General features: G+C 39.5%; 1 long non-coding RNA gene across 1 annotated transcript in view; it reads right to left on the reverse strand.

The window, feature by feature from the left end:
* LOC309827336 overlaps nucleotides 1-23,745 on the reverse strand; it is a 95,220-nt gene that overhangs the window by 6,406 nt on the left and 65,069 nt on the right. The window contains exon 3 of the long non-coding RNA XR_014297210.1: nucleotides 3,339-3,436. This is a non-coding gene — a long non-coding RNA (uncharacterized lncRNA). The remainder of the gene's footprint in view (nucleotides 1-3,338; nucleotides 3,437-23,745) is intronic.

Consider the following 23,745-nt stretch of genomic DNA (forward strand, 5'->3'; position numbering starts at 1 on the left):
CACCAGTAAAATGTGTTTTTAACATTAGAGACAGACGCTCAGAGGGAAAACTAGGTACATTTTGCCGCCAGCTCAAAACATGCTTTCTGCTCCCGTGCAGAGAGGAAAGCACAGTTGTTAAAAGTTACTTTGAGATGACAAAATGTGCTGAAAAGAAAATGCCAAGAAAACCCCTTTGCCCAGCCCTGGCCCTGGGATTCCGCTGCCAGCAGGGATTATCTAAACTGGGCATCCTTAGAGAAAGCAGGAATTCTCTTCCACCACTGACTGTTGAAACCTTCCCATTCCACTGTTTTAAAAGCTGCAGAGAATTAAAAATAGAAGCTTTTTGGAGGGAGGAGAGGGTCCTTTGGGGGCACTTTGTTTGCTTTGGTTTCCATCTCCCTCCCTGGAATGCAGTAAAAACCTGGGGAATCAGCACTCAGAGAGTAGGCCTTTGCAGAGAAACGAAACCCCCTCACGCCAAAGTGAAGGGTGAGGAACTCTTTCTGGGTTCTGGTTTTATAATCATTTCTGTTTATAGTAGGAAAGAAATAGCCCCCTTCTTGAATTCAGCACATGTAGTCTTTTCTTAACGGCTCCCCTCCTTATACAAACATTACCAGGCCTAGTCCTTCAATAGGTTATTATTGAGCAGCTAATGTTAAATACAGATGAACCCTTGCCAGTTGAATGGATGACTGTCGCCCAGGTGTAAAAGTGCCATTCATGCATATGAAGTGACGATTGCAAATGGCGGCCACCAGAAGTCAAAACAGTTGATTGAATGGGTGGGGAGCAGAATGGCTTGTATATTCTTTTGAAAATTCAAGAAAGGGATGAGGGGAGGGGTGTGAAAGGCTATTTTGGGGCTACTAGTCCCTGGAACACTGATTTTAGTCCCTGAGGTCCTAAGATAATGAGGAGGAAGGAAAGATGTTGGATCTCAGGGCAGCCTTTAGCTATTTTCTCTCTCTCTTACACACACACACACACACACACACACACACACACACACACACACACATATACACAGTCCTATGGTTTATTCTCCTAGTTCAGATTATATAAAACACCAGAATATAGTAAGTGTTACTCCAGAATTATCTGAAATAAATTTTTTATCAGGGATCCCAGTGGGTTGTCTGACCATGGGACTTTCATCCTTTTCTCAGAAATCCCTGCGGGGAGGAGGGCCCACAAAGAGAAGTAAATAAATGTATAGAGATTCTGAGCATGCTGGTTTCAAGAGGGAGGTTCCCAGTGCCCTCCCTGCTCTGGCTCAGCAGTGGAGCAGGTTCTCTTCTGTTTCCCTCTTCCTCAGCCCCTGCCTGACACTGGTGATGTTTTGTTGTATCCAGCAGGATGCTCTGGCGGCCCTGCTGTGGAGAGGGTCCTTTCTCCCTCCTAGAGGCAGGACTCTGAATTGGATCTATTTGTGCCCAGTTGAGGCCTGTGCAATACACAAGAGGCTGAGTGGATACACCTTATACTCCCTTGCTAAGAAGAAAGATTTCTCTTGCCTTTCTGCAGTGAAAGAGGGATTATGAGAAATGTCCCTCCTTTCTTTACCTCACAAGGGTGAAATGAAAATGAAAAAGTTAATGTTTTGACAGGTGCTGTCATACTCAGGTGACAGGCAAAGCAATATTACGTTTATTATCATGGTTCCCACCACGTCCCTGTGTGCTCATCGCTCTCTCTCTCACATCACAGGGGTATGTATGGTCTCCCTGGGAAAAGACAATGGTGCAGACTGCTAATGAGGAAATTCATGGGGCCACACTAGACAAACATTTCAAATTATAGTTTCCTTGGGCACTGATCATGCTTCATTCCCACATGAGGAAATCTGGCAATCTGGCTACCTTGAAAGTAATGGTATGGGCATGGAAGGGCTGGGACAGACCTAAATATTTTAATTAATATGTCAAGCAATGCAAAACTTAGCTAGCTCACGAATGTTTGATTTATATAGCCCTGTCCTAGCCATGGGCCACATGTGGCTAGTAAAGCATCTGAAATGAGGCTAGTCTGAATTAAGATATGCTGTGAGTGCAAAACATACACTGGCTTTTGAAAACCTAGAATGAAAAAAAGAATCTAAGATACCTTATTAATAATTCTTTCATATGATTACATGTTGAAATGATATTTTGCATATGTTTGTTTAAATATTTTATTAAAATTAATTGTACTTGATTTTTTAAAATGTGGTATGGGGTGGCCACCCCCCTGGAAACCACCCCCTGGTGGTTTCCAGAAAATTAAAAATGCCATATATGGTTGCATTTGCGGTTTGCATTATATATTTTTTGTACAGCCCTGGTATAGACTTTATTAACAGATAGTGTGGGAATCGCTATCTGGAATTCAGTATTTCCTCCCCAGTCCACAATATCAGGATATGTCAATCTTGAAAGGACTACTGTTATAGTATTGTTGGGAAAAATTGTGAAACTCTTTAAATAGATAAAAGAGAAGTTACTGCATGTCCTATCTAATGCATTCTTGTGGTCATATCCCTTTTCACTGTTTTTAAACTTCTTTATAATTCTGCAAGTTGTAGAAAACTGATAATAATGAAAATGATTCTTATCTGTAAGAAAGCAAATTAATTGGGTCTGGTGGAATGTAACTGATAATTGCCATATGGATAGAGCCTTTTGCATTTCTGTGTAAATTCATCTCAGCATTCCTTGTGGTCCATATATGTGTGGTTCCTTGAATTATTTGACCCTATGGTAACATCCTACTTGTTGGCTCACTAATTAATGAGTTAACAAAATCTTTGACACGAGTTCATTGTACATTTGTGTGAGAGTTACGATGTTATCTTTTTAAACAATACTAGGGAATTTAGGAGTTCATGGTGGTCATAATTAACTACCCTGTCCTTTCCTCCTCCCTTCATCCCCCAGCTACACCTATGGTCCCAGTGGTAGAAGTACCTCTGAAAGCCTGAGATGGGTTAGAGAATGCATTTTTCTATAGAAAGTATTTTACATGATAGTTGATTGTCATTTAAACACTACTCACATAAAGCAAGCTAAATTGTGGGTTACTGTGAATTTTGTGAGCCAGCCAGGGAATCCTCCCACCCAGTGGAATATCTGATTCTAAGAGAAGATGTGCTGAATTCCAAATAATGAAAGAGAAACCTAGGATGTAACTCATTTGTAAGGTATACATTGTGGATACTGATCAAGCACTCAGTTGCACAAAGTCCTCAAGTTTAATGGTAAAACGTATTTAAAAGAAAGTGGGTCGTTAATGATTTTTGTTGCCCAACCCCCCCGTTTTTTTTTTCTTTTTTGTTTTATAAATGTTAAAAAAAAACAGTCCCATTCTTATTTTACCTTGTTGTCATTTCCCAAACAGAACTGGCTTCCTTCAAAACAATGTGTGACAAGATGGGCCAGGCACATCAGTATTTCTTTCATATTTCCATTTATTCCTGTGAATAGAATGAATTTTAACAAATATAAGCAAACTAAAAATGTAAAACAGGTGATTTTATGCACTCTCCTTTTTTAAGAATTTGGAAATACTACACTTAAGTTGTATACGTTTTGTTTCTTTTCCTTATTATTTTTTTAAAGACATTAGCAGAAAGATCATTAAATTTTGTGAGTATTGGTCTCCAGCATTTAAGTTTTTACAAAACATGTGAAAGTTTACTGGTCTTTCATCAGCCGGGACATATGATTTTCTACATCTATAATTCTGAAAATGAAACATTTACTCTACAAAAATGCAGAACAGTCCACTTATAAATTTTATGTTTTGTGGGCTATTTTCTTATGTAAAGCAGTCACCTTGGAGACTCCTTTTAAATTACAAGTATACGATATTCTCACGTATATAATCTGCCCATATGTAATTATTTTCTTTTTTGGTTCTTTGGGACGTAACAGGAGGAGGCTTTGTGACATAAGTAAAGTCCTTGACCTAGGTATTTTAATACCATAATTTACTTGGTGATGTTATCAAAGAGAACAAAATATATGCCTTTTTACAATTTTCAGTTGTTTGAAATTAATTTTCGAAGTTTGACTGTAAGTTGCTTTTGATTTTTTATATTAAGAAAAAATTTTGAAAATTGTTAACAAAGAAGAGTATGAATTTATTCAACTATTTGTTTCTGATTAAGATAACATTATTTCAAAAAAGTTGATTTAATTAAATAAAAACTGTTGATAAAATATCTTTATGTGTTTTTAATGTATCTTTTTAAAGAGTCGTGGTGTATCTTAATTCTCAATAAAATGGGGAAGAAACACTGGCATATTAAATCTTCCAACATTATTCAAAAATAATAGAATACTGTACTCTAAGAATAAAACCAAGGTTTCATCTGCATGGAAAATTTGTTTCTTATGGAAGGGTTTTACTCCTGACCCATTTTCCATAAACAGCAAGAGGGAGGAGATATGGGGATATATGTATATGTATATCTGATTCACTTTGTTATAAAGCAGAAACTAACACACCATTGTAAAGGAACTATACTCCAATAAAGATGTTTAAAAAATAAAATAACAAATAAAATAAGTCAAAAAAAAAAAAAGGAGTTACTATATTCTTTGGCTCTTTCTTTATCCAGGATTTTTCTAATTGGTATTTTCTCTCAGGTTGATTTTACTTGTTTCTTCTCTAAGAAAGAGTTTGTTGCAGTGATGATTGACAGTTAAATAAACAGACAGATGTAAAGATATAGATTCTTTCTGGAAAGCAAAGAGTTGGGGAATCTTTTCCAGAAAATAGTTTTTTTAACTTGACAATATTTGAAAGATTAATAAAAGGATGATGTCTCTATCATCTATTGTCTATTCAGGACTAAACACTTTTGGAAACAAAAAGTTACTATTTATCATATGTAACTATATTATTTATCAATACTATTAATCACATAAATAATACCACATACTATTTAGGACATATGGCTTCCTACGTCAGGAGATTCTCCATTGTTAATATGTCCATTATTCATGTGAAAAACAGCTAAGAAAGGGGTAAATTCAGAAGGTACAGAAGTACTTCAGATACTTGTAATATGGAGTCCAGACAATCCATGAAACGCCTGGAATTGTTGAGCAAAATTTTGTATTTATCGTCTTGGAAGAGGAATCTTTATCAGAATTTCAGAAGTATTCTTGACTATCTCCCTTCAGAAAAGGTTCAGAATTCTTAGCTTGCAGGATTACTAAGGCTAACTGCTTACCTCTATAATATCAAGATGAAAATGAAGATTTTAAAGAACATCTAATTCTTTTGTCCATATGCTGCCCAATTCAATCCCAAAACTATAATTTTCATAGTTATGGTAGTGCATGATTTTAAGGAGACACAGTTCTTTAAATAACAGACCTCTTTTCTCCAAATCTAAAGCCATCTTTCTTTTGAGTATTATACCTTCTTGTCTCCTATCCCAGTTTTTTTTTTACCTCCTCCCTCTGAATTAGCCAAAGAAAACCTCACAGTACTCTTGATTTACAGAGGCATAGATAATTCTGACTCTATGGGTAGAAATGCAGTATTGTGATCCATTTAATAATGTGATCCAATATACGTTCATACAATGGATATATGTCTGGAATAAGTTATTAAGGAATATTGTGCTGTCTATAAGGGGTTTTATTAATTTAGAAACTCAGGGCTCCAGTATTTTTAACAGTAATACGAGTGAGAAAGTGATGAATCATTTACAATCAACTGTGATGGAGATGATACGTCAAAGCCTAATTCCAGAAGTTTATCCACAATTGATTCCAATTTTTCATTCTTCAAAGCTTTTCCTATATCCTGAAATAAAGGCACAGTTTAACCTGCAGGTGAGCAGAAGTTGAAGGAAAGTGCAAAGCAACCTCTGCATAATAAACATCTTGCCAGGAAAATGTGCGTGAGCTCCAAGGAAATGGCGTTGGAAGGATATGAGATGGCAGGAGGATTTTCTCTGACACAATTTTGAGTTTTTGACAGCAATATCTCCCTGTTTATGAAGCACATAGAACTATGCTCAAGACGGGAGGAAGTTTGGGAGACATAATTGGAAAGAGAGAACTGCAGATAAGGAAGTTATTCAAACTAGGTCACTTCTCATCTCAGTGTTTTCAGAATTTTTGCCTGCATCCCACCCTAGCAACAACCTGTACAAAACACAAACCTTTTCCAGATGGGTTGGTGAATTTACTCTTTTCTTCTCTATAGATGGTAGTAACTAACTTTCAATTAGGGCTTTCCAATTTTAAAAGTATGTAACATTTCATTTTCACAATAATCCTTTAAAGTTGCTATAATAATAATAATAATGATAGTATTGTTATTATGCTGATTTTTCTAAGTAAAATTACTGATGCTCAGACTTTTTAATCATCCAATAATAAGCAGAGTAGGAATTTATAAAGACAAACTATCAAACCTCAAATTCCCTGCTTTTCTCCCTCCTTTCGGAATGACAATGGGATAGAATACGACATACATCTTTTAATAAATTGTATTTGCTTTTTTTGGTAAGAGCTTGGAGGAATGTAATATGCCATTTTGTGTATTCTTGTCAGTGGTTTTTATTTATTTATTTATTTTTTGGCCGCACTGCACGTCTTGTGGGATCTTAATTCCCCAACCAAGGACTGAACCTGTACCCTCCACAGTGAAAGCACAGAGTCCTAACCACTTGACTGCCAGGGAATTTCCCCATTTTGTGTAGTCTTAAAAATCCTTTGCTTGAAGAATTTAAAGTACTTTTGACTTTTTAGACTTATAAAATAGTCACAACATTTAGAAATATTTAAGAGAGAGGAAATATAATTCTTCACTATGAAAATAAACTCACACCATCAGGCCAGGAGTTGGTACCAACCAAAACATCTTGATTGCTCCCTACGTTGTTGGTGGCATTTCTGAAAGTTGTTGATTGGAAGAAGTAGAGCCAGCATCACCTAGATTGAGCTGTGAATCTTTGCCATCCCTCCAGGGTACACCACAGGGCCCTTCCTCCTCCTGTCACTTCCTTCCACTCCCTACTCAGTGTCTTCAGAGGTGCATGAGAAGTCACCTGGGCTGTTAATGTTTGGTTTGTAATTGGAAACTAACCATTTCTATTTTACAAATGGAAGTGGTGAAGCAAAGAGTTGTCAGGCACCTACAGCAAGTCAAGGGCGAATGTCCATATCCTCCCATGATGCTCCGCACTTGCTTCAGACGGCTTTGCAAGAGTACCTTTCAGCTAAATTCAAAGATGAACATCAGAAAGAACCTTTGCAGCCATTTTTGTCTCAAGGAATGAGCTCCCTTTCAAACATGGAATGGCTTCTCACTAATATGAGGTTATTTTTCAACAACAGATGGGTCTATAAGTGAAAGGAGACCTCTTCGTTTGTCTGGTGGCATGTGGACTTCTTCAAATTTACATGGGGTTCTGATTGTCAGGAAGGGACCACATGACATTAATGCAATTTCCTCTTTAATGTGCCACCTTGCCATCAGCCCTGATGTTCAGGCATCAATGTTTAAGATGCAGACCTCCATCAGACCAGCATGAATGCCACGGAGCTTTGTGGAGATTTGCTAAAACAACAGGCCAGCATTTGGGAGAGAGTAGGGATGATGTGATTTCAATTTCATACCATCTGTCCCCAGATTTCTTTCACTACCAGGCTGGCCACTGACTTTGGAGAACAGTCAAAAATGCCAGGGCTCTGGAATGCTCTGCATAAGTTGAAAGGAGCAGACATCACTGAGAACCCCATGGCTGGTCCTTGCCATGGGGAAGTGGACAGAGACTGCTGCCTTCCCTGAAGACATGCATTGAAAGTCCTAATGAAAGCAGTGTTAAGCCTTCAGGAGCTGGCTTTGTGTCTGAGAGGCTGGGCAAGAGATGTCAGATTGCTCCACAGGCAAGAGAGCAAACAGGCATCCAAGGGAAAGGGAGTAGAAGATATGCTGGTATTCTTCTCAGCAGGGGGCATTCTTTATTCTTGGGAGAATAAAGCCTCACCCCCTATTGTCAAGCTGTAACCATCCTCCAACCTCTTTCTCCAGGAAGATCTCACCATTCCAATAAGAACATAAACCATAAAGCAAAAACAGGAAAAAATAGCTTTTTTTGGCCAGTGAGTCAGAGATTTTTTTTTAACGGTGGATTATTTTACACAAACTCTTGAATGATTATTTTCTTTGCTCCCAGGCAATCTGGATTAATTGATACAATAAAGGTCTGGAAGCCCTAAAGTGCTGGTTCAATTCCCAACTCTGACACAAAGAAGCTAAATGACCTGCAAGAGAATTTGTAGAAAAACCAACAACAATTTTCCTATCTACAAAAATACGGCTGGCGTGCCACGCGGACGCTGTGTGGCATTTTAAAAAATTGTGTTCCAAATGCTAATTATTCACTAGTTGGTGTTCCAGGTCGTGCCTCTTGCCGTCAGTAAGTTGACTGCTAACAGGATGATGATATTGGTTTAACGTTTAAATGCGAGTTTCAGAAGTATAACTTTTCAAAGTCATCAGAGAAATAGAGTATTGCATGTAGAAAAAACCTTGGCCAGAATCATGGTATCAAATCCCGACGCTTCACAACGAGGGCCCGCAGAGGTTAGTGACCTGGCCAAGGTCACAAAGAGTGTTAGTGAAAAGCCAGGACGAGAATGCTGGCTTTACCTTTGATCAGTATCACAGTTTGTAAACCATGGTGCTTTTTGTATGCCTGCTTTCTGTGATGATTCCTGGGGAAAGGATTTCTCATGACATGGGTCTTTCACAGCTCGAGATGGGTGATTTGGGGCCAGCGTGCAAGGGCACTTTTTGATACAGCTGCTTCCCTACCATGTTCAACCCTCACTCCCCAATGACAGAATTGCCAGCATCTCCATCAGTCGCAGGAGGCTTAGAAGGCATGAAATAAACACAGCCTGACAACTCTGTTCCCGTGTTATGACCTGTTCACCTCTCTGCCACTTCCAACTTGACTTCTCTCTGAGTAGCCTTCATGTTATTTAAGTCAGCAGGACTTTCCGAAATCAGGTAGTATGTGCTGAGGCTGCCAGGAGGAAGGGCTGTGTGGCAGTGTGAGTGGGTCTGAGCTCTTAAACTCCAGGTCTGGACTAGCACAGAAGGAGCTGAGGCTGTTCTGAAGGTCACTTGGTAGTCTTGAAATTTCCAAGTGTTCCCTTCCTTTATTCTTAACTACTTCATGTCTTGGAATCACTACAGTTCTCACTCTGATAAATATTTCTCGAAGCACTCACAAGCCTACTTCATTCTGGAATGTTTCAATAGACAGCTTTAACAAAACCATGGATAACTCCTTAAAAAAGTAAAAGTAAATCCAACTTACATTTTACGATGAATGGCATTAACAATCCTACATCAAATTCATTCAAAAATGCCTGTTTGCAAACGAATATTTACAGCTACATTTTTCACAGCAGCCTCAAAGTGGAAGCAACCTAATGAATGTCTGTCAGCTGGTGACTGGGTGAACAAAATGTGGTATATCTATACAATGGAATACTAGTCAGCAATAAAAACAAAGCACTGATCCATGCTGAGATATGGATGAACCTCGAAAAGTTTACACCAAGTGAGAGAAGCCAGATAAGAAAAGATCGCCTATTGTATAATTCCATTTATATGAAATGTCCAGAAAAGGCAAATCGATAGAAAGAGAAAGTAGATGTGTGATTACTAAGGGCTGGAAGTGGGAATGGGGAGTGACTGCAAGCGGTCATAGAGTTTCTTTTGGAATGATGGGATTATTTTCAAAGTAGGTTGTGGTGATGGTTGCACAACTCCACAAATTTACTGAAATCATTGAATTGTATACTTCAAATGAGTGAATTTTATGGTATGAAAATTATACATCAATAAAGCTGTTAAAACAAACAAGCATGCAACAGATGTCCTAGCTCTTAGCATGGAGGACGTCTTTGGAGTAGATTGATGTCTGGTGTGGTTGGGTCCCTGGACTGATCCAGCATTAGGATTTCCCCAAACCTAACCACCACTCCTGGAGAACCAGCCACCTTCAAATCAGGATAGGCACCCTGGACATGATGCAACAATTTACAAAATCAACTGGCTGCCCTTGCGAGGCGAAGTCTGACAAAAGGCTCAGTTCAGGGAAAAATGCATTCAAAGGGAAAAGCCCATGGCAGTGGCAACAATTAAATCTGCAATTAAGACACTTAAAGTGTTTAGGGCTGACAAGGAGTTAAAGTAAATGTTGATTCAGTTGTAAAGTTTTCAAAGCCGTAACTTTGCAGAAGGGTCTTGCACAACTACAGGGTTTTATTTATTTGTGCATTGTTATTGTCTTTAAAATGTTCTTTTTTCCCCCAGAAAACTCCCAACCAGCACTGGGACCCTTACCAGGGGAGACTGGGAACAGGTCTGAATAATGCATTCAAGATAATTTCAAAAAAATCACGCTTTAACGAGTACCATATTCCCTCCAATTTTCCCTTATATATGATTCACCGTTTTGCAAATACTGATGTATAAAGAATGCATTGAATGTGGCAAAAGTTGAAGATAGCCCCTGTGGATAAGACCTAATGGACACCATCCTGAAATAATACATACAACTCAGGCTCCAGACATGTGTCTTCAATTTAAAATAATTCAGCAATCATGTTCAACCAGAACCTGATTACACAAAATGGGACTTTTAAACTCCCAGACTTGGATCAAATTTTGAGGCCACAAAAAAAGAGGGGGGATATAATATGTGCCATGTTTATATATTCCAGATACTGTGATTAAATGATCCACACACAGATTTGACTGTTTCTTTGAGCTTATCAAGGCCCCTATTACCATTTTCTATCTGTAAATATTTGTCTCGCCTTTATGAGAACTGTGTGAAAGTCCGGGGCTGAGATGCAAAGGAAGGAAGCTGAACATCAGTTGGTTTCCTCTGTCAGAATATTATGGCTTCTAAAGCACTGAACTGGGCCTCATTCTCCACTTTTTCTGGAGGCCCAGGAGGGAGGCAACAGGACTGCACAGATTTGGCTGTCCCTGGGGTGGCACTGGGGAGTCCGGCACATTGTGCCTGCTGTGGTCCCCAGCAGATGCTCCATTCCCCTTGGATGTTTTTATAATTTATTTTTTATTGAAGTACAGTCAATTTACAATATTGTGCTAGTTTCAGGTGCACAGCAAAATGATTCAGTTATACTATATATAAAACAGATAAGCAACAAGGATTTACTGTATAACATAGGGAGCAATATTCAGTGTCTTGTAATAACCTATAATGGAAAATAATCTGAAAAATATATGTATCTTCCCTCTGATCTTTTTTTTTAACATCTTTATTGGAGTATAATTGCTTTACAATGGTGTGTTAGTTTCTGCTTTATAACAAAGTGAATCAGCTATACATATACATATGTTCCCATATCTCTTCCCTCTTGCATCTCCCTCCCTCTCACCCTCCCCATTCCACCCCTCCAGGTGGTCACAAAGCACAGAGCTGATTTCCGGATCTTTTACTTTGTTGATGGTTGTCTTCCTTCCCTCCCTTGTAACTATGACCCGTCTCCTTTCTCAGAAGTAAGTTGGACCTTTGCCTGTATTGTGATTTCTGAAATGCTAAGAAATCCCCAAATACTTCTCCTTTGATAGACTGCCCAATACTTGAACTGCTACCATAATTAGGTACTTATTACTTCAAATTCCTTTGACCGGAAATAGTGGATATAAAAGTGTTTGGTGAGTCCCAAGCAAGCCAGACAAAATACAAACACCCAACTCAATTTGAAATCCAGAGAAACAATTTTTAGCACATATATGTTCCAAATATTGCATACGACATTCACATACTAGAAAATTATTTGTTGTTTAACTGAAATTCAAATTTAGCCAGGTATCATGTATTTTTATTTGCTAAGTTTGGCACCCCTATCTAGTGACCACCAATGTATGGCATGTGGGTAACGGATCTCTTGGGTGGGAAGGATGGGAAAATTATATTGTAACATGGTCACCTCCACATCACTGGGAGAAGGGCAATGGGCCAGTCCATTTTACCCTTTATTAAAGTCTCAACCCTTGGAATGTGATGGTCTAAAAATTAAACATCATAAACCTGGGCACACTAGAAATAAAGGTTTTTGTTTGTGTGCTTTGTTTTTCAATAAGACGAACATATTTAGAACGGGTAATTTTCTTCTTAAATTGGTAATATTTCTACTTTTGCTTTTGTTTACAGGTCTTATGGGTATTTTATAAGTTAAAAGAGGAAAGCAGGGCCTTTTTGGGAACTGGCTGAGGGCAGAGTTCCCGTTACTGTGGAGTCTGACTTCTAGGTCTGAATTGAGGGTGGAGGCTGGCAAACTGGTGGAGGGCCTGTGGGGTGGGAGCTGCTGGTGGTAACGGGGCATCCACAGACTGGTCTGCCTCAAGAAGTCTGTTACTACAAATAAACTGGCAAAATGTGCAGGTGATCTGCTTCCCCCGCCCCGTAAATTAGAGTGAATTTGATATCATCTCTTTAATAACTTCACTTCTAATCACTTGCATACCAGGTAGGAGAGAAAGGTAGTTTGCAAGTCAATGCCCTGAGAATTTCAGGTAAACTGACTAAGCCCCCAGACATCTGTCATTCATGTGACTATCAGCTGTCATATATGCTGGGGCAAAGGTCAGGCTGAGATTCACTGCTCTCAGATACTTCCTGGGGGGAAAACCCAGAGTTGAATTTTCTCAGCACTCCAAGATACAATTTCCTTCTTGTGATGGCCCCCCCCCAATTTCCTACAGTTTATTAAACTCACAAATTCAAGAAGATAAGCTATCTTCCTTTCTTTCTCTTCCTTTCCTTCTTCCATGCTACAGTAAAGTTTGTTTTTGGGGTCTACTCTATGTCAACACTGACTTGGTTCCTGCCCTTGAAGAGCTTCTAATTCCAAAAAAAGGAGGGGGGAACGCGTTATGAGGAGATTGAAGATGAAGGACTTTGAAGGCAATTGAAAGGGTTGAGAGGAGTCAAGGAGGAGCTGAGTAGGGAAGAAAAAGGATAGCGCCATCATGGAAATAGAATGGGGTAAACACATTAATGGTAGGCCCTATCTTTGGATAGAAACCAGTGATAGCAATTATATGAGGCCTGGAAATTTCGGCTGACTGCGAAGCTTTCAAAATACGTAGTCCTTGCTATCCCCCAGTGGATGGCAGTTATCTCTTTAAATCAACGATGGAAGGGCTACTTTGGGACACTGTTCTGAGCTCCCCCACCCCCGGGGTTCTTTTTTTCTGAAACAGTCATGTTTCAGGGAAAGGGGGAGAACAGCCTTCATTCTGTTATATTTAAAGGTCAATGTAACACTGTGAAGTGATACGGACCGTATGTAGACATCACTGGGTCTTGGTTAGAGGATTCATTTCATTCTTTCTTATGTGAGCATTCGTGGTTTACAGGTTTTCCTCTCCCTGTTTAGACTGTAAGTCTCTTGAAGGCAAAAATAACATCCCATTGTTTCTATCCTCTAACAGCACTTCCTAGTGTCTGACCCATCCTAGGGATGGGTCAGACACTAAAATGTTTGGATGAGTAAAGGAACTGAAAAACGTTTCTTTTGCTCAATTAAAAATATTTCTAAGTAGTTTCTACTGACACATTATAGATAATATATCCTAAGAAACAGTCCCCTCAAATTATGGCTTCAACAACGGATCAAAAATCAATTTCCAAATGAGTTTTTCGGTAGAAGGCACTACACACACACACACACACACACACACACTCTACAATAATAAAAAAAAGTCACCTGTGAATTTAAAAACCATACAATAACAATAGATAATCCATACTTAGTTATGATATGTTTCTAAGGCCAAGGAGAGCTTGAATTAATGAAACATGCAGATCATCTTCAAATCACACAAGCTCTAAGACCTCTTCTTTTGCTCCAAAAGCTGATGATAAGTGAAAAGCTTTCTGATTTGTGAGTTTTGACTCCTCTTATTTTGCATATTCCTTCTTTTGGTGAAAGCAGACAGGTCATGGACGTTGTGGTATTCCATCAAATCTAAAAGGTCATTGGTTGTAAGACATGGAGTTGTTTTGGTACTACTAAGAAAGAAAAAGGCAATGCCATGGAAACATCCTGAATTCAGAGACATTAAGTGTTGAAAAATGCATGTCTTAGAATCTATGAAATACAGATAATTCTGCCTAATGCTTGGCCCAGAGCTTTGCATGCTATAGGTGGTCAATAAATATTTGTTGAATGAGTGGGTAAACAAAGATGACAGGAAGAAATCCTTGGGTTTTATGATGCTTACAATCAGCCTCTGAGAACAGTGGACTAGATCTCTTCTTGAGGTTTTAAGTAATCACTGAAAAAAGGCAGAAGACTGCTCTCTGATTGCTAAAAATAAAACAAAACACAAACAAAAAACTAGGTTGCAGATTGCATCCTGCAAAACTACCCCCAGAACAGTTAGACCTCCTGTGTTTTTCAAATAAGAAGAGTGAGTTTTCCATCCCCCACCCCCCATCCCTGTCAAAAGGGATTTTTCTCTGGTCAAAGAAGGGATCGTTTGTACAGGAATCACACTGAAGTGTGTAAGAATGTGTGAATGAGTGTGCGTAAGTTAAGGAAGACAGGTTGATATAAATACATAACAGAGAATTAAAAAATTCCCTAAAAAAAGCTTGCTGGGTTTAACATATACATCAGAAAGCAGCACACACTCATGACTGAACCCACAGGTCTCAGAATTGCAGCTTGCACCTGTGCCTCCTCTCCGTGATAAATATGGGCAATATTAATGTCATCTTCTAAGTCCCCAGAAATATAGCTGACTCTGTCCAACAGAGCTGGTCACACTGTGGCAGGTAAATCATCTCTGGATCAGAACTCCATGTACACATAATCTTCCGAGCATTTGCAAAGTCTAGGGGCACAGAGTGACAGATCCAGAATATTGCCATCACTTCCTAGCCTGTCCTACTTGAGTTTGTTTGTTTTTTTTCCCACCTGTAATAAAGATGTGTTCTCTGATATAAACCTCCTTATGGCTTCTAGTTCTTTTCAGGGGTCCTGCAAGAGAACCAAGAAGCCATTTCAATTAAGAATAGAATTCTAATTGTTTTGGAACAATGACCTGACTTCTGAAATATTCTTTTTTATTCTTATATGCTTGTGCTGTTTTCAGGAGAATACTGCACGAACCTTATTATTTTCATCCAGCAGAATGTCAACCAAGGCCAGAGCTTAAGAATTTGATCATTGTTATAGGCCCTATAATGAAAGGATTTACTTAAAGGATTTAATCATTGTATGTGATTCGAGTGGGTATTTCCCGAGGGCCTGGCCCAGGTTTTTGAACCTAGTACGCCCTCAATTAATGTTTATTAAGTGAATGAAAAGATGAATGAATGAATGATGTTAAGAGCACACACCTCCTGGTACTATAGTGCAGCAATTAAGATTTTCAAGCTTATCTAAATTTTTGTTTCCTGAAATGCATGCTGAAGACTATGGATAAGTATTGTGCAAGAAAAGGGATTTGTGTTAAAAAATATTGAGGCATGGTGAATTTGACAGAGGTTTTCAAATTCTTTTGCTTGTGTTTCCCCCGAAAGAATTTCGAGACTATGTACCCTTATCACACTTTTAGGTTGGCATCTAAATTTTTTCATCACAAGTTGTAACAGTTACAAAGAATATAATTTCCAGCTTGTTTTAAATACTGACATTACAAAATAAAACCGTTTTAAATGTATCCACAGAATCTAGGTCCCACAGCAATTTGATACCCATCGTACCATTTTTTCAAAATATGGAAACTCTCGAAATTTTACATTTCTTTATTTCCATAAATGCATTATTTATTTTCTACTCTCCCTACATAATTTCATCCTAATGGAATTATTTTTCTGCTTAAAAGTCTAGTTACTGAACATTTTATTTTACTTCTTTGTACCAAAAATATGTATATGATTTGAAATAAATATTTTAATTTATTGTCTTTAATGCTCTATATTAAAAATTCTACTATTGATATTTAACAAATGAAAATCTATTATAAACTTTGATTTAAATTATTAAACATGAAAGTAAAAGTTACTGAATATTCACCTCAATGAGATGCAATAAGTTTTTGTTCAAATCAGAATTCAAGTAAGGTCTGTACATGGCAATTACATGGTTGCTATGTCTTTTAAGTCTCTTTCAGTCTTTAAATTTCAGGCTATTTCTCTCTTTCTCTCCTGTTTCTCTCTCTCCAATTTATTAGAGATATCAGGATGCTTTACCCTGAATTTCCTATAAATTATTAGCTAAATCTAGAAGGTTGATAAGATTTGAGTTCAACTTTTTTTTTTTTTTTTTTGCAGTACGCGGGCCTCTCACTGTTGTGGCCTCTCCTGTTGTGGAGCACAGGCTCCAGACGCGCAGGCTCAGCGGCCATGGCTCATGGGCCCAGCTGCTCCGCGGCATGTGGGATCTTCCCGGACTGGGGCACGAACCCGTGTCCCCTGCATCGGCAGGTGGACTCTCAACCACTGTGCCACCAGGGAAGCCCTCGAGTTCAACTTTTTGACAACACTATTATATTTTAGCCAATAATACTTCATTTGTGTACCTTTCTTAGACTATTTATTTATTTTTATTTCTGTGGCCGCACCGCAGGCGGCTTGAGGTATCTTAGTTCCCCATCCAGGGATCGAACCCGGGTCCCCTGCAGTGGAAGTGCAGAATCCTAACCACTGGACACCAGGGAATTCCCTGGGCTTTTTAAATTTAAGTCTGTATCTGCCTTTCTATCCAAGCTATGAGATGGGTAAACAAACATCTTCCTACCAAAAGGATGGGAGATGATGTCAAAGATCAACTAGATTGGGGGGGGGACCTTCAAGATGGTGGAGGAGTAAGACATGGAGATCACCTTCCTCCCCACAAATACATCTACATGTGGAACAACTCCTACAGAACACCTACTGAACGCTGGCAGAAGACCTCAGACCTCCCCAAAGGCAAGAAACTCCCCATGTACCTGGATAGGGCAAAAGAAAAAAGAAAAAACAGAGACAAAAGAATAGGGACGGGACCTGCAGCACTGGGAGGTGTGAAGGAGGAAAGGTTTCCACACATTAGGAAGCCCCTTCGCGGGTGGAGATGGGGGTGGGTGGGGAAGCTTCGGAGCCACGGAGGAGAGCGCAGCCACAGTGGTGCGGAGGGCAAAGCGGAGAGATTCCCGCACAGAGGATCGGGGCCGACCAGCACTCACCAGCCCGAGAGCCTTGACTGCTCACCTGCCGCTGCGGGCAGGGCTGGGAGCTCAGGCTCTGGCTTCGGAGGTCAGATCCCAAGGAGAGGACAGGGGTTGGCGGCATGAACACAGTCTGAAGGGAGCTAGTGAGCCACGGCTAGCCGGGAGGGAGTCCGGGAAAAAGTCTGGAGCTGCCGAAGAGGCAAGAGACCATTGTTTTGGGGTGTGCAAGGAGAAGGGATTCAGAGCGCCGCCTAAATGAGTTCCAGAGATGGGTGCGAGCCGGGGCTATCAGCACAGACCCCAGAGACGGGCATGAGACGCTAAGGATGCTGCTGCCGCCACCAAGAAGCCTGTGTGCGAGCACAGGTCACTATCCACCCCTCCCCCCCGGGAGCCTGTGCAGCCCGCCACTGCCAGGGTCCCGTGGTCCAGGGACAACTTCCCCGAGAGAAAACACGGCACGTCTCAGGCTGGTGCAACGTCACGCCGGCCTCTGCTGCAACAGGCTCGCCCCGAATCCATACCTCTCCCTCCCCCCGGCCTGTGTGAGCCAGAGCCCCCAAATCAGCCGCTCCCTTAACCCCCTCCTGTCTGAGCAAAGAACAGATGCCAGAGGACGACCTACATGCAGAGGCAGGGCCAAATCGAAAGCTGAACCCCAAGAGCTGTGCGAACAAAGAAGAGAAAGGGAAATTTCTCTGGGCAGCTTCAGGAGCAGCGGATTAAATCTCCACAGTCAACTTGATGTACCCTGCATCTCTGGAATACCTGAATAGACAAAGAATCATCCCAAAATTGAGGCAGTGGACTTTGGGAGAAACTGTAGACTTGGGGTTTCCTTTCTGCATCTAATTTGTTTCTGGTTTTATGTTTATCTTAGTTTAGTATTTAGAGCTTATTATCATTGGTAGATTTGTTTATTGATTTGGTTGCTCTCCTCCTTTTATATATGTATATATATATATTTTTTCTTTTTCTCTTTTTGTGAGTGTGTATGTGTATGCTTCTTTGTGTGATTCTGTCTGTATAGGTTTGCTTTTACCACTTGTCCTAGGGTTCTGTCTGCTCATTTTTTTTTTTTTAGTATAGTTTTTAGCGCTCGTTATCATTGGTAGATTTGTTTATTGGTTTGGTTGCTCTCTTCTTTTTTTTTTACTTTTTAATTTTAATAATTTTTTTATTTTTTATTTTAATAACTTCATTTTATTTTATTATTATTTTCTTTCTTTTTTCTCCCTTTTCTTCTGAGCTGTGTGGCTGACAGGGTCTTGGTGCTCCAACCGGGTGTCAGGCCTGAGCTTCAGAGGTGGGAGAGCCGAGTTCAGGGCACTGGTCCACCAGAGACCTCCCGGCCCCATGTAACATCAATCAGCAAGAGCACTCCCAGAGATCTCCAACTCAACATTAAGACCCAGCTCCACTCAACGACCAGCAAGCTCCAGTGCTGAAAACCGCATGCCAAACAACTAGAAAGACAGGAATACAACCACACCCATTAGCAGAGAGGCTGCCTAAAATCATAATAAGTTCACAGACACCCCAAAACACACCATCGGACGTGGTCCTGCCCACCAGAAAGACAAGATCCAGCCTCATCCACCAGAACACAGGCACTAGTCCCCTCCACCAGGAAGCCTACACAAAACACTGAACCAACCTCACCCACTGGGAGCAGACACCAAAAACAACGGGAACTACGAACGTGTAGCCTGTGAAAAGGAGACCCCAAACACAGTACGTTAAGCAAAAGGAGAAGACAGAGAAATACACAGCAGATGAAGGAGCAAGATAAAAACCCACCAGACCTAACAGATGAAGAGGAAATAGGAGGTCTACCTGAAAAAGAATTCAGAGTAATGATAGTAAAAATGATCCAAAATTTTGGAAATGGAATGGAGAAAGTACAAGAAATGTTTAGCAAGGATGTAGAAGAACTAAAGAGCAAACAAACAATGATGAACAACACAATAAATGAAATTAAAAATTCTCCAGAAGGGGACTTCCCTGGTGGCACAGTGGTTAAGAATCCACCTGCCAATGCAGGGGACACGGGTTCAATCCCTGGTTCGGGAAGATCCCACATGCCACAGCTAAGCCCGTGCACCACAACTACTGAAGCCTGCGTGCCTAGAGCCCATGCTTTGCAACAAGAGAAGCCACCACAATGAGAAGCCTGTGCACCGCAACGAAGAGTAGCCCCCACTCATCGCAACTAGAGAAAGCCCACAGGCAACAACAAAAACCAATGCAGCCAAAAAAAAAAAAAAATTCTCCAGAAGGAATCAATCTAGCAGAATAACTGAGGCAGAAGAAGAGATAAGTGACCTGGAAGATAAAATAGTGGAAATAACTACTGCAGAGCAGAATAAAAAGAAAGGACAGTCTCAGAGACCTCTGGGACAACATTAAATGCACCAACATTCGAATTACAAGGGTCCCAGAAGAAGAAGAGAAAAAAAAAAGGGACTGAGAAAATATTTAAAGAGATTATAGTTGAAAATTTCCCTAATATGGGAAAGGAAATGGTCAATCAAGTCCAGAAAGCACAGAGAGTCCTATACAGGATAAATCCAAGGAGAAACACGCCAAGACACATATTAATCAAACTATCAAAAATTAAATACAAAGAAAAAATATTAAAGGCAGCAAGGGAAAAGCAACAAATAACATACAAGGGAATCCCCATAAGGTTAACAGTTGATCTTTCAGCAGAAACTCTGCAAGCCAGAAGGGTGTGGCAGGACATATTTAAAGTGATGAAAGGGAAAAACCTACAATCAAGATTACTCTACCCAGCAAGGATCTCGTTCAGAACCTTTACAGACAAGCAAAAGCTAACAGAAATCAGCACCACCAAACCAGCTTTACAACAAATGCTAAGGGAACTTCTCTAGGCAGGAAACACAAGAGAAGGAAAAGACCTACAAAAACAAACCCAAAACAATTTAGAAAATGGGACTAGGAACATACATATCAATAATTACCTTAAATGTAAATGGATTATATGCTCCAACCAAAAGGCATAGACTGGCTGAATGGATACAAAAACAAGACCCATACATATGCTGTCTACAAGAGACCTAATTCAGACCTAGGGACACATACAGACTGAAAGTGAGGGGATGGAAAAAGATATTCCATGCAAATGGAAATCAAAAGAAAGCTGGAGTAGCAATTCTCATATCAGGCAAAATAGACTTTAAAATAAAGACTATTACAAGAGACAAAGAAGGACACTACATAATGATATAAGATATAACTGTAAAAATTTCTGTACCCAACATATGAGCACCTCAATACATAAGGCAAATGTTAACAGCCATTAAAGGGGAAACTGACAGTAACACAATCATAGTAGGGGACTTTAATACCCCACTTTCACAAATGGACAGATCATCCAAAATGAAAATAAAGAAGGAACACAAGCTTTAAATGACACATTAAACAAGATGGACTTAATTGATATTTATAGGACATTCCATCCAAAAACAACAGAATACATTTTCTTCTCAAGTGCTCATGGAACATTCTCCAGGACAGATCATACCTTGGGTCACAAATCAAGTCTTAGTAAATTTAAGAAAATTGAAATCGTATCAAGTATCTTTTCTGACCACAATGCTAGGAGACTAGATATCAATTACAGGAAAAAAAATCTATAAAATGTACAAACACATGGAGGCTAAACAATATACTACTAAATAATCAAGAGATCACTGAAGAAATCAAAAAGGAAATCAAAAAATACCTAGAAACAAATGACAATGAAAACATGACAACCCAAAACCTACGGGATGCAGCAAAAGCAGTTCTAAGAGGGAAGCTTATAAGCAATACAATCCTACCTTAAGAAACAAGAAAATTCTCAAATAAACAACCTAACGTTACACCTAAAGCAATTAGAGGAAAAAGAACAAAAAACCCCCAAAGTTAGCAGAAGAAAAGAAATCATGAAGATCAGATCAGAAATAAACGAAAAAGAAATGAAGGAAACAATAGCAAAGATCAATAAAACTAAAAACTGGTTCTCTGAGAAGATAAACAAAATTGATAAACCATTAGCCAGACTCATCAAGAAAAAACAGGAGAAGACACAAATCAATAGAATTAGAAATGAAAAAGAAGAAGTAACAACTGACACTGAAGCAATACGAAGGATCATGAGGGATTACTACAAGCAACCATATGCCAATAAAATGGACAACCTGCAAGAAATGGACAAATTCTTAGAGAAACACAACCTTCTGAGACTGAACCAGGAAGAAATAGAAAATATAAACAGACCAATCACAAGCACTGACATTGAGACTGTGATTAAAAATCTTCCAACAAACAAAAGCCCAGGACCAGATGGCTTCACGGGAGAATTCTATCAAACATTTAGAGAAGAGCTAACACCTATCCTTCTCAAATTCTTCCAAAATAGAGCAGAAGGAGGAACACTCCCAAACTCATTCTACGAGGCCACCATCACCCTGATAGCAAAACCAGACAAAGATGTCACAAAGAAAGAAAACTACAGGCCAATATCACTGATGAACACAGATGCAAAAATCCTCAACAAAATACTAGCAAACAGAATCCAACAGCACATTAAAAGGATCACACACCATGACCAAGTGGGGTTTATCCCAGGAATGCAAGGATTCTTCAGTACACACAAATCAATCAATGTGATAAACCATACTAACAAACTGAAGGATAAAAACCATATGATCATCTCAATTGATGCAGAAAAAGCTTTCGACAAAATTTAACGCCCATTTATGATAAAAACCCTCCAGAAAGTAGGCATAGAGGGAACTTACCTCAACATAATAAAGGCCATATATGACAAACCCACAGCCAATATCATTCAAATGGTGAAAAACTGAAACCATTTCCACTAAGATCAGGAACAAGACAAGGTTGCCCACTCTCACCACTATTCTTCAACATAGTTTTGGAAGTTTTAGCCACAACAATCAGAGAAGAAAAAGAAATAAAAGGAATCCAAATCGGAAAAGCAGAAGTAAAGCTGTCATTGTTTGCAGACGACATGATACTATACATAGAGAATCCTAAAGATGCTACCAGAAAACTACTAGAGCTAATCAATGAATTTAGTAAAGTAGCAGGATACAAAAATTAATGCTCAGAAATCTCTTGCATTCCTACACACTAATGATGAAAAATCTGAAAGGAAAATTAAGGAAACACTCCCATTTACCACTGCAACAAAAAGAATAAAATACCTAGGAATAAACCTACCTAAGGAGACAAAAGACCTGTATGCAGAAAACTATAAGACACTGATGAAAAAAATTAAACATGATACAAACAGATGGAGAGATATACCATGTTCTTGGATGGGAAAAATCAACTTTGTGAAAATGACTGTACTACCCAAAGCAATCTACAGATTCAATGCAATCCCTATCAAACTACCACTGGCATTTTTCACAGAACTAGAACAAAAAACTTCATAATTTGTATGGAAACACAAAAGACCCTGAATAGCCAAAGCAATCTTGAGAAAGAAAAACAGAGCTGGGGGAATCAGGCTCCCTGATTTCAGACTATACAACAAAGCTACAGTAATCAAGAGAGTATGGGACTGGCACAGAAACAGAAATATAGATCAACGGAACAGGATAGAAAGCCCAGAGATAAACCCATGCACAAATGGTCACCTTATCTTTGATAAAGGAGGTAAGAATATACAATGGAGAAAAGACAGCATCTTCAATAAGTGGTGCTGGGAAAACTGGACAGCTACATGTAAAAGAATGAAATTAGAACACTCCCTAACACCATACACAAAAATAAACTCAAAATGGATTAAAGACCTAAACGTAAGGCCAGACACTATAAAACTCCTAGAGGAAAACACAGGCAGAACGCTCTAAGACATAAATCAGAGCAAGATCATTTTTGATCCACCTCCTAGAGAAATGGAAATAAAAACAAAAATAAACAAATGGGACCTAATGAAACTTAAAAGCTTTTGCACAGCAAAGTAAAGATAAACAAGATGAAAGGACAACCCTCAGAATGGTAGAAAATATTTGCAAACGAAGCAACTGACAAAGGATTAATCTCCAAAATATACAAGCAGCTCATGCAGCTCAATATCCAAAAACCAAATAACCCAGTCCAAAAATGGGCAAAAGACCAAAATAGACATTTCTCCAAAGAGGATATACAGATTGCCAACAAACACATGAAAGGTTGCTCAACATCACTAATCATTAGAGAAATGCAAATCAAAACTACAATGAGGGGCTTCCCTGGTGGTGCAGTGGTTGGAAGTCCGCCTGCCGATGCAGGGGACACAGGTTCATGCCCTGGTCTGGGAAGATCCCGCATGCCGCGTAGCGGCTAGGCCCGTGAGCCATGGCCGCTGAGCCTGCGCATCTGGAGCCTGTTCTCCGCAACGGGAGAGGCCACAACAGTGAGAGGCCCGCGTACCGCAAACAAACAAACAAACAAACAAAAAACTACAATGAGGTATCACCTCACAGCAGTCAGAATGGCCATCATCAAAAAATCTAG

Source organism: Grampus griseus (genome assembly GCF_964374135.1).
Source record: "Grampus griseus genome assembly, chromosome: 9".
NCBI lineage: Eukaryota > Metazoa > Chordata > Mammalia > Artiodactyla > Delphinidae > Grampus > Grampus griseus.